The sequence below is a fragment of the Schistocerca americana genome, chromosome 8 (genome assembly GCF_021461395.2).
Source record: "Schistocerca americana isolate TAMUIC-IGC-003095 chromosome 8, iqSchAmer2.1, whole genome shotgun sequence".
Classification (NCBI taxonomy): Eukaryota; Metazoa; Arthropoda; class Insecta; order Orthoptera; family Acrididae; genus Schistocerca; species Schistocerca americana.
This window is the reverse complement of record NC_060126.1, coordinates 69,810,182-69,825,664: the sequence shown is the minus strand read 5'-3', so window position 1 is coordinate 69,825,664 and position 15,483 is coordinate 69,810,182. Positions and strand designations below refer to the sequence as shown.

The 15,483-nt window shown below is 50.8% G+C and overlaps 14 non-coding genes across 14 annotated transcripts; 8 read left to right on the top strand and 6 right to left on the bottom strand.

Annotated features, from left to right (window-relative positions):
• Nucleotides 1–964: 964 nt before the first annotated feature.
• Nucleotides 965–1,036, bottom strand: Trnag-ccc. The gene has a single exon. It is a non-coding gene; the product is annotated as a tRNA-Gly (tRNA).
• Nucleotides 1,037–1,675: 639 nt separating this feature from the next.
• On the top strand, nt 1,676–1,747 carry Trnae-uuc. Its single transcript has one exon. It is a non-coding gene; the product is annotated as a tRNA-Glu (tRNA).
• A 1,015-nt stretch (nt 1,748–2,762) lies between these two features.
• On the bottom strand, nt 2,763–2,834 carry Trnag-ccc. Its single transcript has one exon. It is a non-coding gene; the product is annotated as a tRNA-Gly (tRNA).
• Nucleotides 2,835–3,473: 639 nt separating this feature from the next.
• Nucleotides 3,474–3,545, top strand: Trnae-uuc. The gene has a single exon. It is a non-coding gene; the product is annotated as a tRNA-Glu (tRNA).
• A 1,726-nt stretch (nt 3,546–5,271) lies between these two features.
• Nucleotides 5,272–5,343, top strand: Trnae-uuc. Its single transcript has one exon. It is a non-coding gene; the product is annotated as a tRNA-Glu (tRNA).
• A 1,726-nt stretch (nt 5,344–7,069) lies between these two features.
• On the top strand, nt 7,070–7,141 carry Trnae-uuc. Its single transcript has one exon. It is a non-coding gene; the product is annotated as a tRNA-Glu (tRNA).
• A 1,015-nt stretch (nt 7,142–8,156) lies between these two features.
• Nucleotides 8,157–8,228, bottom strand: Trnag-ccc. The gene has a single exon. It is a non-coding gene; the product is annotated as a tRNA-Gly (tRNA).
• A 639-nt stretch (nt 8,229–8,867) lies between these two features.
• Nucleotides 8,868–8,939, top strand: Trnae-uuc. The gene has a single exon. It is a non-coding gene; the product is annotated as a tRNA-Glu (tRNA).
• Nucleotides 8,940–9,954: 1,015 nt separating this feature from the next.
• Nucleotides 9,955–10,026, bottom strand: Trnag-ccc. Its single transcript has one exon. It is a non-coding gene; the product is annotated as a tRNA-Gly (tRNA).
• A 639-nt stretch (nt 10,027–10,665) lies between these two features.
• Nucleotides 10,666–10,737, top strand: Trnae-uuc. Its single transcript has one exon. It is a non-coding gene; the product is annotated as a tRNA-Glu (tRNA).
• Nucleotides 10,738–11,752: 1,015 nt separating this feature from the next.
• Nucleotides 11,753–11,824, bottom strand: Trnag-ccc. Its single transcript has one exon. It is a non-coding gene; the product is annotated as a tRNA-Gly (tRNA).
• Nucleotides 11,825–12,463: 639 nt separating this feature from the next.
• Trnae-uuc lies at nt 12,464–12,535 on the top strand. Its single transcript has one exon. It is a non-coding gene; the product is annotated as a tRNA-Glu (tRNA).
• A 1,015-nt stretch (nt 12,536–13,550) lies between these two features.
• On the bottom strand, nt 13,551–13,622 carry Trnag-ccc. The gene has a single exon. It is a non-coding gene; the product is annotated as a tRNA-Gly (tRNA).
• Nucleotides 13,623–14,261: 639 nt separating this feature from the next.
• On the top strand, nt 14,262–14,333 carry Trnae-uuc. The gene has a single exon. It is a non-coding gene; the product is annotated as a tRNA-Glu (tRNA).
• The last annotated feature ends 1,150 nt before the right edge of the window (nt 14,334–15,483 follow it).

Here is a 15,483-nt window from a genome sequence, read left to right as displayed (position 1 = left end):
TTCGTGGAGCTGCTGCTCTGGGTTCCAAGTATTAGGTGAGAGAAAGTCAAGGAAAAGAGATACATCCTCACGTTAATGGCGGGGCCGTTTTGAAGGGAGAGGAGACGGTTTTGCGGTTTTGGACTGCTGATGCGACACTGTTGCATTGCCCGTTAGCTCAGTGGGCTGTAGCGTCGTGCTAGTAACGCGTAGGTCATGGGTTCCTTCCCTCCACGGGCCATTCCATTTTCTCCCCTAATAGGAAATGCTGCCTCCTGCGAGACTCTGCCAGGCAGATTCTAAATGATGTGCACATCCAGCTAGAAGTCTGAACGTTTCGCTAAGGGGTTGCCAACGGCCAGCTCACTTTCAATTAATGAAGTTAAGCAGACGTTTGCGTGGTTAGTGAGTGGATGGGTGATCGTCCGGGAACTCTGCGTGCTATTGGACCCTTCCATTTCAACCCCCACCCTCCTCCTTTTATGCTACAGTGTTGACGTGCTATGATGCCTCCCTAAGCAATTTAAATTACGTTAACGAACATATGATCGACAATTTAATGAGGCTGTTTGCAAAAAGAGCGCAAGGAAAGTGCAAGAACGACTTTGGCAATAACAGAACCGTACGAATCAACAGATAATTTCTCAAATGTGTAGATAACACTGTGCGAAGCAGTGAGATTTCCGAAATTTGTAAATGAAAGTTTAGCTTTTCGTATTGAAAAGGAAAAGTACTCTTGATTACTTTATTTCTCGCAGCCGATTGTCGTACTTCTCCTGTCATATCGGCCCCACCGCCGAGCGGCAGCGAGCGGCAGTCGAGCAAAGTCGGGCCAAGTCGACACACGATGAAGTGAAATTAATCCACTTAGCTGGAACGAGGCAGGAGACGAGGAGATACTACCTGTGCCGCGACACGTGGCAATTTCGAGGTTCGCATGGTCTAGAACACACACTATTGCGCTACGCAAAAATGACAATCCTCCTGCGGTGGCCGGGAATCGAACACGGATCAACTGCTTGGGAAGCAACCATGCTGACCGTTACACCACCACCGCATTGCGCTGCAGGCTTCCTGTGTCGCGGTGCGTTGTCGCCCCTGCTGCCACCAGAGGATCAAGCGACCCTGCTGCAGGCGCTCTGCCCGCCGGCACATCGGAACGCGGTGCCACGTTGCTTCCAGGGCGATGCACTGTAACTAGACGCAGCATTGACTTCCGCCGAGAAATCCACCCTTTCATGTACGGCATGGTGGGAAAACAATTCTGAAATTAGAACTTCTTAGTGAGGCTGCGGTGGCGAGTATTCCTGTATGCCTCGGTGGCGCAGTGGGCTGCGCATGTCATTATCTTAAGGGCGTACGTTCTATCCTCAACTCAGCCATCTCATTTTCTCTCCACGACGGTGAAAGGCACAGCATAGCTTTTGCGAGGTAAGGCCGTATTTGCCGTTTATTACCACCTAGGCTACTTTGCGTCAACGTGTGTTTGTTTCCAGTTATTACTAATTACAGTTTTGCTAGTTGCACTCGAGACTGAAAGCGATGTTTGCCTAGTATGACTTGCGCGCTTTGGGAGTGAGTAAGCGGGATCGTGGTGGCGGACAGAGTTCAGCGTTGGCGCCAGATTCGGCCCTAAAGTTGCGTGGAGGAGACGTATTTCTGGACGCATACACACGTAGTGGATCGTTGAGGTGTGTCCGGTATGGTCTAGTGGCTAGGATACCTGGCTTTCACCCAGGAGGCCCGGGTTCGATTCCCGGTACCTGAACGTGAATTCTCGGGGCTGAGATGAGAAAACTTCTCACGGCCGTTTTTCGTCTTCGTGGAGCTGCTGCTCTGGGTTCCAAGTATTAGGTGAGAGAAAGTCAAGGAAAAGAGATACATCCTCACGTTAATGGCGGGGCCGTTTTGAAGGGAGAGGAGACGGTTTTGCGGTTTTGGACTGCTGATGCGACACTGTTGCATTGCCCGTTAGCTCAGTGGGCTGTAGCGTCGTGCTAGTAACGCGTAGGTCATGGGTTCCTTCCCTCCACGGGCCATTCCATTTTCTCCCCTAATAGGAAATGCTGCCTCCTGCGAGACTCTGCCAGGCAGATTCTAAATGATGTGCACATCCAGCTAGAAGTCTGAACGTTTCGCTAAGGGGTTGCCAACGGCCAGCTCACTTTCAATTAATGAAGTTAAGCAGACGTTTGCGTGGTTAGTGAGTGGATGGGTGATCGTCCGGGAACTCTGCGTGCTATTGGACCCTTCCATTTCAACCCCCACCCTCCTCCTTTTATGCTACAGTGTTGACGTGCTATGATGCCTCCCTAAGCAATTTAAATTACGTTAACGAACATATGATCGACAATTTAATGAGGCTGTTTGCAAAAAGAGCGCAAGGAAAGTGCAAGAACGACTTTGGCAATAACAGAACCGTACGAATCAACAGATAATTTCTCAAATGTGTAGATAACACTGTGCGAAGCAGTGAGATTTCCGAAATTTGTAAATGAAAGTTTAGCTTTTCGTATTGAAAAGGAAAAGTACTCTTGATTACTTTATTTCTCGCAGCCGATTGTCGTACTTCTCCTGTCATATCGGCCCCACCGCCGAGCGGCAGCGAGCGGCAGTCGAGCAAAGTCGGGCCAAGTCGACACACGATGAAGTGAAATTAATCCACTTAGCTGGAACGAGGCAGGAGACGAGGAGATACTACCTGTGCCGCGACACGTGGCAATTTCGAGGTTCGCATGGTCTAGAACACACACTATTGCGCTACGCAAAAATGACAATCCTCCTGCGGTGGCCGGGAATCGAACACGGATCAACTGCTTGGGAAGCAACCATGCTGACCGTTACACCACCACCGCATTGCGCTGCAGGCTTCCTGTGTCGCGGTGCGTTGTCGCCCCTGCTGCCACCAGAGGATCAAGCGACCCTGCTGCAGGCGCTCTGCCCGCCGGCACATCGGAACGCGGTGCCACGTTGCTTCCAGGGCGATGCACTGTAACTAGACGCAGCATTGACTTCCGCCGAGAAATCCACCCTTTCATGTACGGCATGGTGGGAAAACAATTCTGAAATTAGAACTTCTTAGTGAGGCTGCGGTGGCGAGTATTCCTGTATGCCTCGGTGGCGCAGTGGGCTGCGCATGTCATTATCTTAAGGGCGTACGTTCTATCCTCAACTCAGCCATCTCATTTTCTCTCCACGACGGTGAAAGGCACAGCATAGCTTTTGCGAGGTAAGGCCGTATTTGCCGTTTATTACCACCTAGGCTACTTTGCGTCAACGTGTGTTTGTTTCCAGTTATTACTAATTACAGTTTTGCTAGTTGCACTCGAGACTGAAAGCGATGTTTGCCTAGTATGACTTGCGCGCTTTGGGAGTGAGTAAGCGGGATCGTGGTGGCGGACAGAGTTCAGCGTTGGCGCCAGATTCGGCCCTAAAGTTGCGTGGAGGAGACGTATTTCTGGACGCATACACACGTAGTGGATCGTTGAGGTGTGTCCGGTATGGTCTAGTGGCTAGGATACCTGGCTTTCACCCAGGAGGCCCGGGTTCGATTCCCGGTACCTGAACGTGAATTCTCGGGGCTGAGATGAGAAAACTTCTCACGGCCGTTTTTCGTCTTCGTGGAGCTGCTGCTCTGGGTTCCAAGTATAAGGTGAGAGAAAGTCAAGGAAAAGAGATACATCCTCACGTTAATGGCGGGGCCGTTTTGAAGGGAGAGGAGACGGTTTTGCGGTTTTGGACTGCTGATGCGACACTGTTGCATTGCCCGTTAGCTCAGTGGGCTGTAGCGTCGTGCTAGTAACGCGTAGGTCATGGGTTCCTTCCCTCCACGGGCCATTCCATTTTCTCCCCTAATAGGAAATGCTGCCTCCTGCGAGACTCTGCCAGGCAGATTCTAAATGATGTGCACATCCAGCTAGAAGTCTGAACGTTTCGCTAAGGGGTTGCCAACGGCCAGCTCACTTTCAATTAATGAAGTTAAGCAGACGTTTGCGTGGTTAGTGAGTGGATGGGTGATCGTCCGGGAACTCTGCGTGCTATTGGACCCTTCCATTTCAACCCCCACCCTCCTCCTTTTATGCTACAGTGTTGACGTGCTATGATGCCTCCCTAAGCAATTTAAATTACGTTAACGAACATATGATCGACAATTTAATGAGGCTGTTTGCAAAAAGAGCGCAAGGAAAGTGCAAGAACGACTTTGGCAATAACAGAACCGTACGAATCAACAGATAATTTCTCAAATGTGTAGATAACACTGTGCGAAGCAGTGAGATTTCCGAAATTTGTAAATGAAAGTTTAGCTTTTCGTATTGAAAAGGAAAAGTACTCTTGATTACTTTATTTCTCGCAGCCGATTGTCGTACTTCTCCTGTCATATCGGCCCCACCGCCGAGCGGCAGCGAGCGGCAGTCGAGCAAAGTCGGGCCAAGTCGACACACGATGAAGTGAAATTAATCCACTTAGCTGGAACGAGGCAGGAGACGAGGAGATACTACCTGTGCCGCGACACGTGGCAATTTCGAGGTTCGCATGGTCTAGAACACACACTATTGCGCTACGCAAAAATGACAATCCTCCTGCGGTGGCCGGGAATCGAACACGGATCAACTGCTTGGGAAGCAACCATGCTGACCGTTACACCAGCACCGCATTGCGCTGCAGGCTTCCTGTGTCGCGGTGCGTTGTCGCCCCTGCTGCCACCAGAGGATCAAGCGACCCTGCTGCAGGCGCTCTGCCCGCCGGCACATCGGAACGCGGTGCCACGTTGCTTCCAGGGCGATGCACTGTAACTAGACGCAGCATTGACTTCCGCCGAGAAATCCACCCTTTCATGTACGGCATGGTGGGAAAACAATTCTGAAATTAGAACTTCTTAGTGAGGCTGCGGTGGCGAGTATTCCTGTATGCCTCGGTGGCGCAGTGGGCTGCGCATGTCATTATCTTAAGGGCGTACGTTCTATCCTCAACTCAGCCATCTCATTTTCTCTCCACGACGGTGAAAGGCACAGCATAGCTTTTGCGAGGTAAGGCCGTATTTGCCGTTTATTACCACCTAGGCTACTTTGCGTCAACGTGTGTTTGTTTCCAGTTATTACTAATTACAGTTTTGCTAGTTGCACTCGAGACTGAAAGCGATGTTTGCCTAGTATGACTTGCGCGCTTTGGGAGTGAGTAAGCGGGATCGTGGTGGCGGACAGAGTTCAGCGTTGGCGCCAGATTCGGCCCTAAAGTTGCGTGGAGGAGACGTATTTCTGGACGCATACACACGTAGTGGATCGTTGAGGTGTGTCCGGTATGGTCTAGTGGCTAGGATACCTGGCTTTCACCCAGGAGGCCCGGGTTCGATTCCCGGTACCTGAACGTGAATTCTCGGGGCTGAGATGAGAAAACTTCTCACGGCCGTTTTTCGTCTTCGTGGAGCTGCTGCTCTGGGTTCCAAGTATAAGGTGAGAGAAAGTCAAGGAAAAGAGATACATCCTCACGTTAATGGCGGGGCCGTTTTGAAGGGAGAGGAGACGGTTTTGCGGTTTTGGACTGCTGATGCGACACTGTTGCATTGCCCGTTAGCTCAGTGGGCTGTAGCGTCGTGCTAGTAACGCGTAGGTCATGGGTTCCTTCCCTCCACGGGCCATTCCATTTTCTCCCCTAATAGGAAATGCTGCCTCCTGCGAGACTCTGCCAGGCAGATTCTAAATGATGTGCACATCCAGCTAGAAGTCTGAACGTTTCGCTAAGGGGTTGCCAACGGCCAGCTCACTTTCAATTAATGAAGTTAAGCAGACGTTTGCGTGGTTAGTGAGTGGATGGGTGATCGTCCGGGAACTCTGCGTGCTATTGGACCCTTCCATTTCAACCCCCACCCTCCTCCTTTTATGCTACAGTGTTGACGTGCTATGATGCCTCCCTAAGCAATTTAAATTACGTTAACGAACATATGATCGACAATTTAATGAGGCTGTTTGCAAAAAGAGCGCAAGGAAAGTGCAAGAACGACTTTGGCAATAACAGAACCGTACGAATCAACAGATAATTTCTCAAATGTGTAGATAACACTGTGCGAAGCAGTGAGATTTCCGAAATTTGTAAATGAAAGTTTAGCTTTTCGTATTGAAAAGGAAAAGTACTCTTGATTACTTTATTTCTCGCAGCCGATTGTCGTACTTCTCCTGTCATATCGGCCCCACCGCCGAGCGGCAGCGAGCGGCAGTCGAGCAAAGTCGGGCCAAGTCGACACACGATGAAGTGAAATTAATCCACTTAGCTGGAACGAGGCAGGAGACGAGGAGATACTACCTGTGCCGCGACACGTGGCAATTTCGAGGTTCGCATGGTCTAGAACACACACTATTGCGCTACGCAAAAATGACAATCCTCCTGCGGTGGCCGGGAATCGAACACGGATCAACTGCTTGGGAAGCAACCATGCTGACCGTTACACCAGCACCGCATTGCGCTGCAGGCTTCCTGTGTCGCGGTGCGTTGTCGCCCCTGCTGCCACCAGAGGATCAAGCGACCCTGCTGCAGGCGCTCTGCCCGCCGGCACATCGGAACGCGGTGCCACGTTGCTTCCAGGGCGATGCACTGTAACTAGACGCAGCATTGACTTCCGCCGAGAAATCCACCCTTTCATGTACGGCATGGTGGGAAAACAATTCTGAAATTAGAACTTCTTAGTGAGGCTGCGGTGGCGAGTATTCCTGTATGCCTCGGTGGCGCAGTGGGCTGCGCATGTCATTATCTTAAGGGCGTACGTTCTATCCTCAACTCAGCCATCTCATTTTCTCTCCACGACGGTGAAAGGCACAGCATAGCTTTTGCGAGGTAAGGCCGTATTTGCCGTTTATTACCACCTAGGCTACTTTGCGTCAACGTGTGTTTGTTTCCAGTTATTACTAATTACAGTTTTGCTAGTTGCACTCGAGACTGAAAGCGATGTTTGCCTAGTATGACTTGCGCGCTTTGGGAGTGAGTAAGCGGGATCGTGGTGGCGGACAGAGTTCAGCGTTGGCGCCAGATTCGGCCCTAAAGTTGCGTGGAGGAGACGTATTTCTGGACGCATACACACGTAGTGGATCGTTGAGGTGTGTCCGGTATGGTCTAGTGGCTAGGATACCTGGCTTTCACCCAGGAGGCCCGGGTTCGATTCCCGGTACCTGAACGTGAATTCTCGGGGCTGAGATGAGAAAACTTCTCACGGCCGTTTTTCGTCTTCGTGGAGCTGCTGCTCTGGGTTCCAAGTATAAGGTGAGAGAAAGTCAAGGAAAAGAGATACATCCTCACGTTAATGGCGGGGCCGTTTTGAAGGGAGAGGAGACGGTTTTGCGGTTTTGGACTGCTGATGCGACACTGTTGCATTGCCCGTTAGCTCAGTGGGCTGTAGCGTCGTGCTAGTAACGCGTAGGTCATGGGTTCCTTCCCTCCACGGGCCATTCCATTTTCTCCCCTAATAGGAAATGCTGCCTCCTGCGAGACTCTGCCAGGCAGATTCTAAATGATGTGCACATCCAGCTAGAAGTCTGAACGTTTCGCTAAGGGGTTGCCAACGGCCAGCTCACTTTCAATTAATGAAGTTAAGCAGACGTTTGCGTGGTTAGTGAGTGGATGGGTGATCGTCCGGGAACTCTGCGTGCTATTGGACCCTTCCATTTCAACCCCCACCCTCCTCCTTTTATGCTACAGTGTTGACGTGCTATGATGCCTCCCTAAGCAATTTAAATTACGTTAACGAACATATGATCGACAATTTAATGAGGCTGTTTGCAAAAAGAGCGCAAGGAAAGTGCAAGAACGACTTTGGCAATAACAGAACCGTACGAATCAACAGATAATTTCTCAAATGTGTAGATAACACTGTGCGAAGCAGTGAGATTTCCGAAATTTGTAAATGAAAGTTTAGCTTTTCGTATTGAAAAGGAAAAGTACTCTTGATTACTTTATTTCTCGCAGCCGATTGTCGTACTTCTCCTGTCATATCGGCCCCACCGCCGAGCGGCAGCGAGCGGCAGTCGAGCAAAGTCGGGCCAAGTCGACACACGATGAAGTGAAATTAATCCACTTAGCTGGAACGAGGCAGGAGACGAGGAGATACTACCTGTGCCGCGACACGTGGCAATTTCGAGGTTCGCATGGTCTAGAACACACACTATTGCGCTACGCAAAAATGACAATCCTCCTGCGGTGGCCGGGAATCGAACACGGATCAACTGCTTGGGAAGCAACCATGCTGACCGTTACACCACCACCGCATTGCGCTGCAGGCTTCCTGTGTCGCGGTGCGTTGTCGCCCCTGCTGCCACCAGAGGATCAAGCGACCCTGCTGCAGGCGCTCTGCCCGCCGGCACATCGGAACGCGGTGCCACGTTGCTTCCAGGGCGATGCACTGTAACTAGACGCAGCATTGACTTCCGCCGAGAAATCCACCCTTTCATGTACGGCATGGTGGGAAAACAATTCTGAAATTAGAACTTCTTAGTGAGGCTGCGGTGGCGAGTATTCCTGTATGCCTCGGTGGCGCAGTGGGCTGCGCATGTCATTATCTTAAGGGCGTACGTTCTATCCTCAACTCAGCCATCTCATTTTCTCTCCACGACGGTGAAAGGCACAGCATAGCTTTTGCGAGGTAAGGCCGTATTTGCCGTTTATTACCACCTAGGCTACTTTGCGTCAACGTGTGTTTGTTTCCAGTTATTACTAATTACAGTTTTGCTAGTTGCACTCGAGACTGAAAGCGATGTTTGCCTAGTATGACTTGCGCGCTTTGGGAGTGAGTAAGCGGGATCGTGGTGGCGGACAGAGTTCAGCGTTGGCGCCAGATTCGGCCCTAAAGTTGCGTGGAGGAGACGTATTTCTGGACGCATACACACGTAGTGGATCGTTGAGGTGTGTCCGGTATGGTCTAGTGGCTAGGATACCTGGCTTTCACCCAGGAGGCCCGGGTTCGATTCCCGGTACCTGAACGTGAATTCTCGGGGCTGAGATGAGAAAACTTCTCACGGCCGTTTTTCGTCTTCGTGGAGCTGCTGCTCTGGGTTCCAAGTATAAGGTGAGAGAAAGTCAAGGAAAAGAGATACATCCTCACGTTAATGGCGGGGCCGTTTTGAAGGGAGAGGAGACGGTTTTGCGGTTTTGGACTGCTGATGCGACACTGTTGCATTGCCCGTTAGCTCAGTGGGCTGTAGCGTCGTGCTAGTAACGCGTAGGTCATGGGTTCCTTCCCTCCACGGGCCATTCCATTTTCTCCCCTAATAGGAAATGCTGCCTCCTGCGAGACTCTGCCAGGCAGATTCTAAATGATGTGCACATCCAGCTAGAAGTCTGAACGTTTCGCTAAGGGGTTGCCAACGGCCAGCTCACTTTCAATTAATGAAGTTAAGCAGACGTTTGCGTGGTTAGTGAGTGGATGGGTGATCGTCCGGGAACTCTGCGTGCTATTGGACCCTTCCATTTCAACCCCCACCCTCCTCCTTTTATGCTACAGTGTTGACGTGCTATGATGCCTCCCTAAGCAATTTAAATTACGTTAACGAACATATGATCGACAATTTAATGAGGCTGTTTGCAAAAAGAGCGCAAGGAAAGTGCAAGAACGACTTTGGCAATAACAGAACCGTACGAATCAACAGATAATTTCTCAAATGTGTAGATAACACTGTGCGAAGCAGTGAGATTTCCGAAATTTGTAAATGAAAGTTTAGCTTTTCGTATTGAAAAGGAAAAGTACTCTTGATTACTTTATTTCTCGCAGCCGATTGTCGTACTTCTCCTGTCATATCGGCCCCACCGCCGAGCGGCAGCGAGCGGCAGTCGAGCAAAGTCGGGCCAAGTCGACACACGATGAAGTGAAATTAATCCACTTAGCTGGAACGAGGCAGGAGACGAGGAGATACTACCTGTGCCGCGACACGTGGCAATTTCGAGGTTCGCATGGTCTAGAACACACACTATTGCGCTACGCAAAAATGACAATCCTCCTGCGGTGGCCGGGAATCGAACACGGATCAACTGCTTGGGAAGCAACCATGCTGACCGTTACACCACCACCGCATTGCGCTGCAGGCTTCCTGTGTCGCGGTGCGTTGTCGCCCCTGCTGCCACCAGAGGATCAAGCGACCCTGCTGCAGGCGCTCTGCCCGCCGGCACATCGGAACGCGGTGCCACGTTGCTTCCAGGGCGATGCACTGTAACTAGACGCAGCATTGACTTCCGCCGAGAAATCCACCCTTTCATGTACGGCATGGTGGGAAAACAATTCTGAAATTAGAACTTCTTAGTGAGGCTGCGGTGGCGAGTATTCCTGTATGCCTCGGTGGCGCAGTGGGCTGCGCATGTCATTATCTTAAGGGCGTACGTTCTATCCTCAACTCAGCCATCTCATTTTCTCTCCACGACGTTGAAAGGCACAGCATAGCTTTTGCGAGGTAAGGCCGTATTTGCCGTTTATTACCACCTAGGCTACTTTGCGTCAACGTGTGTTTGTTTCCAGTTATTACTAATTACAGTTTTGCTAGTTGCACTCGAGACTGAAAGCGATGTTTGCCTAGTATGACTTGCGCGCTTTGGGAGTGAGTAAGCGGGATCGTGGTGGCGGACAGAGTTCAGCGTTGGCGCCAGATTCGGCCCTAAAGTTGCGTGGAGGAGACGTATTTCTGGACGCATACACACGTAGTGGATCGTTGAGGTGTGTCCGGTATGGTCTAGTGGCTAGGATACCTGGCTTTCACCCAGGAGGCCCGGGTTCGATTCCCGGTACCTGAACGTGAATTCTCGGGGCTGAGATGCGAAAACTTCTCACGGCCGTTTTTCGTCTTCGTGGAGCTGCTGCTCTGGGTTCCAAGTATTAGGTGAGAGAAAGTCAAGGAAAAGAGATACATCCTCACGTTAATGGCGGGGCCGTTTTGAAGGGAGAGGAGACGGTTTTGCGGTTTTGGACTGCTGATGCGACACTGTTGCATTGCCCGTTAGCTCAGTGGGCTGTAGCGTCGTGCTAGTAACGCGTAGGTCATGGGTTCCTTCCCTCCACGGGCCATTCCATTTTCTCCCCTAATAGGAAATGCTGCCTCCTGCGAGACTCTGCCAGGCAGATTCTAAATGATGTGCACATCCAGCTAGAAGTCTGAACGTTTCGCTAAGGGGTTGCCAACGGCCAGCTCACTTTCAATTAATGAAGTTAAGCAGACGTTTGCGTGGTTAGTGAGTGGATGGGTGATCGTCCGGGAACTCTGCGTGCTATTGGACCCTTCCATTTCAACCCCCACCCTCTTCCTTTTATGCTACAGTGTTGACGTGCTATGATGCCTCCCTAAGCAATTTAAATTACGTTAACGAACATATGATCGACAATTTAATGAGGCTGTTTGCAAAAAGAGCGCAAGGAAAGTGCAAGAACGACTTTGGCAATAACAGAACCGTACGAATCAACAGATAATTTCTCAAATGTGTAGATAACACTGTGCGAAGCAGTGAGATTTCCGAAATTTGTAAATGAAAGTTTAGCTTTTCGTATTGAAAAGGAAAAGTACTCTTGATTACTTTATTTCTCGCAGCCGATTGTCGTACTTCTCCTGTCATATCGGCCCCACCGCCGAGCGGCAGCGAGCGGCAGTCGAGCAAAGTCGGGCCAAGTCGACACACGATGAAGTGAAATTAATCCACTTAGCTGGAACGAGGCAGGAGACGAGGAGATACTACCTGTGCCGCGACACGTGGCAATTTCGAGGTTCGCATGGTCTAGAACACACACTATTGCGCTACGCAAAAATGACAATCCTCCTGCGGTGGCCGGGAATCGAACACGGATCAACTGCTTGGGAAGCAACCATGCTGACCGTTACACCACCACCGCATTGCGCTGCAGGCTTCCTGTGTCGCGGTGCGTTGTCGCCCCTGCTGCCACCAGAGGATCAAGCGACCCTGCTGCAGGCGCTCTGCCCGCCGGCACATCGGAACGCGGTGCCACGTTGCTTCCAGGGCGATGCACTGTAACTAGACGCAGCATTGACTTCCGCCGAGAAATCCACCCTTTCATGTACGGCATGGTGGGAAAACAATTCTGAAATTAGAACTTCTTAGTGAGGCTGCGGTGGCGAGTATTCCTGTATGCCTCGGTGGCGCAGTGGGCTGCGCATGTCATTATCTTAAGGGCGTACGTTCTATCCTCAACTCAGCCATCTCATTTTCTCTCCACGACGTTGAAAGGCACAGCATAGCTTTTGCGAGGTAAGGCCGTATTTGCCGTTTATTACCACCTAGGCTACTTTGCGTCAACGTGTGTTTGTTTCCAGTTATTACTAATTACAGTTTTGCTAGTTGCACTCGAGACTGAAAGCGATGTTTGCCTAGTATGACTTGCGCGCTTTGGGAGTGAGTAAGCGGGATCGTGGTGGCGGACAGAGTTCAGCGTTGGCGCCAGATTCGGCCCTAAAGTTGCGTGGAGGAGACGTATTTCTGGACGCATACACACGTAGTGGATCGTTGAGGTGTGTCCGGTATGGTCTAGTGGCTAGGATACCTGGCTTTCACCCAGGAGGCCCGGGTTCGATTCCCGGTACCTGAACGTGAATTCTCGGGGCTGAGATGAGAAAACTTCTCACGGCCGTTTTTCGTCTTCGTGGAGCTGCTGCTCTGGGTTCCAAGTATAAGGTGAGAGAAAGTCAAGGAAAAGAGATACATCCTCACGTTAATGGCGGGGCCGTTTTGAAGGGAGAGGAGACGGTTTTGCGGTTTTGGACTGCTGATGCGACACTGTTGCATTGCCCGTTAGCTCAGTGGGCTGTAGCGTCGTGCTAGTAACGCGTAGGTCATGGGTTCCTTCCCTCCACGGGCCATTCCATTTTCTCCCCTAATAGGAAATGCTGCCTCCTGCGAGACTCTGCCAGGCAGATTCTAAATGATGTGCACATCCAGCTAGAAGTCTGAACGTTTCGCTAAGGGGTTGCCAACGGCCAGCTCACTTTCAATTAATGAAGTTAAGCAGACGTTTGCGTGGTTAGTGAGTGGATGGGTGATCGTCCGGGAACTCTGCGTGCTATTGGACCCTTCCATTTCAACCCCCACCCTCCTCCTTTTATGCTACAGTGTTGACGTGCTATGATGCCTCCCTAAGCAATTTAAATTACGTTAACGAACATATGATCGACAATTTAATGAGGCTGTTTGCAAAAAGAGCGCAAGGAAAGTGCAAGAACGACTTTGGCAATAACAGAACCGTACGAATCAACAGATAATTTCTCAAATGTGTAGATAACACTGTGCGAAGCAGTGAGATTTCCGAAATTTGTAAATGAAAGTTTAGCTTTTCGTATTGAAAAGGAAAAGTACTCTTGATTACTTTATTTCTCGCAGCCGATTGTCGTACTTCTCCTGTCATATCGGCCCCACCGCCGAGCGGCAGCGAGCGGCAGTCGAGCAAAGTCGGGCCAAGTCGACACACGATGAAGTGAAATTAATCCACTTAGCTGGAACGAGGCAGGAGACGAGGAGATACTACCTGTGCCGCGACACGTGGCAATTTCGAGGTTCGCATGGTCTAGAACACACACTATTGCGCTACGCAAAAATGACAATCCTCCTGCGGTGGCCGGGAATCGAACACGGATCAACTGCTTGGGAAGCAACCATGCTGACCGTTACACCACCACCGCATTGCGCTGCAGGCTTCCTGTGTCGCGGTGCGTTGTCGCCCCTGCTGCCACCAGAGGATCAAGCGACCCTGCTGCAGGCGCTCTGCCCGCCGGCACATCGGAACGCGGTGCCACGTTGCTTCCAGGGCGATGCACTGTAACTAGACGCAGCATTGACTTCCGCCGAGAAATCCACCCTTTCATGTACGGCATGGTGGGAAAACAATTCTGAAATTAGAACTTCTTAGTGAGGCTGCGGTGGCGAGTATTCCTGTATGCCTCGGTGGCGCAGTGGGCTGCGCATGTCATTATCTTAAGGGCGTACGTTCTATCCTCAACTCAGCCATCTCATTTTCTCTCCACGACGTTGAAAGGCACAGCATAGCTTTTGCGAGGTAAGGCCGTATTTGCCGTTTATTACCACCTAGGCTACTTTGCGTCAACGTGTGTTTGTTTCCAGTTATTACTAATTACAGTTTTGCTAGTTGCACTCGAGACTGAAAGCGATGTTTGCCTAGTATGACTTGCGCGCTTTGGGAGTGAGTAAGCGGGATCGTGGTGGCGGACAGAGTTCAGCGTTGGCGCCAGATTCGGCCCTAAAGTTGCGTGGAGGAGACGTATTTCTGGACGCATACACACGTAGTGGATCGTTGAGGTGTGTCCGGTATGGTCTAGTGGCTAGGATACCTGGCTTTCACCCAGGAGGCCCGGGTTCGATTCCCGGTACCTGAACGTGAATTCTCGGGGCTGAGATGCGAAAACTTCTCACGGCCGTTTTTCGTCTTCGTGGAGCTGCTGCTCTGGGTTCCAAGTATTAGGTGAGAGAAAGTCAAGGAAAAGAGATACATCCTCACGTTAATGGCGGGGCCGTTTTGAAGGGAGAGGAGACGGTTTTGCGGTTTTGGACTGCTGATGCGACACTGTTGCATTGCCCGTTAGCTCAGTGGGCTGTAGCGTCGTGCTAGTAACGCGTAGGTCATGGGTTCCTTCCCTCCACGGGCCATTCCATTTTCTCCCCTAATAGGAAATGCTGCCTCCTGCGAGACTCTGCCAGGCAGATTCTAAATGATGTGCACATCCAGCTAGAAGTCTGAACGTTTCGCTAAGGGGTTGCCAACGGCCAGCTCACTTTCAATTAATGAAGTTAAGCAGACGTTTGCGTGGTTAGTGAGTGGATGGGTGATCGTCCGGGAACTCTGCGTGCTATTGGACCCTTCCATTTCAACCCCCACCCTCCTCCTTTTATGCTACAGTGTTGACGTGCTATGATGCCTCCCTAAGCAATTTAAATTACGTTAACGAACATATGATCGACAATTTAATGAGGCTGTTTGCAAAAAGAGCGCAAGGAAAGTGCAAGAACGACTTTGGCAATAACAGAACCGTACGAATCAACAGATAATTTCTCAAATGTGTAGATAACACTGTGCGAAGCAGTGAGATTTCCGAAATTTGTAAATGAAAGTTTAGCTTTTCGTATTGAAAAGGAAAAGTACTCTTGATTACTTTATTTCTCGCAGCCGATTGTCGTACTTCTCCTGTCATATCGGCCCCACCGCCGAGCGGCAGCGAGCGGCAGTCGAGCAAAGTCGGGCCAAGTCGACACACGATGAAGTGAAATTAATCCACTTAGCTGGAACGAGGCAGGAGACGAGGAGATACTACCTGTGCCGCGACACGTGGCAATTTCGAGGTTCGCATGGTCTAGAACACACACTATTGCGCTACGCAAAAATGACAATCCTCCTGCGGTGGCCGGGAATCGAACACGGATCAACTGCTTGGGAAGCAACCATGCTGACCGTTACACCAGCACCGCATTGCGCTGCAGGCTTCCTGTGTCGCGGTGCGTTGTCGCCCCTGCTGCCACCAGAGGATCAAG